Source organism: Scylla paramamosain, chromosome 17 (genome assembly GCF_035594125.1).
Source record: "Scylla paramamosain isolate STU-SP2022 chromosome 17, ASM3559412v1, whole genome shotgun sequence".
NCBI classification, from domain to species: domain Eukaryota; kingdom Metazoa; phylum Arthropoda; class Malacostraca; order Decapoda; family Portunidae; genus Scylla; species Scylla paramamosain.
In genome coordinates, this window is record NC_087167.1 from 23,011,687 (window position 1) to 23,011,947 (window position 261).

The window sequence follows — 261 nt, forward strand, 5'->3', positions numbered from 1 at the left end:
TCATTGACTTATTTCAATGATCACGCCCCTCATCGTTCTCAGTTTCTCATAAAACAAAATATACATTGAGATGAAAAAGACGCTCAACATATCACAATAGGCAACACATCTAATCAACTCTCCACTGTGACACACAGCAGGTACATTAGTAGAAATATAGTATACACTACTTGCTTATTATTGATATACCAGTATAGTCTACACAACTCTCTAGATGTTTGAACGTGTGGCTCCGAAGAGGAGCCGGATTGATGGTGATAT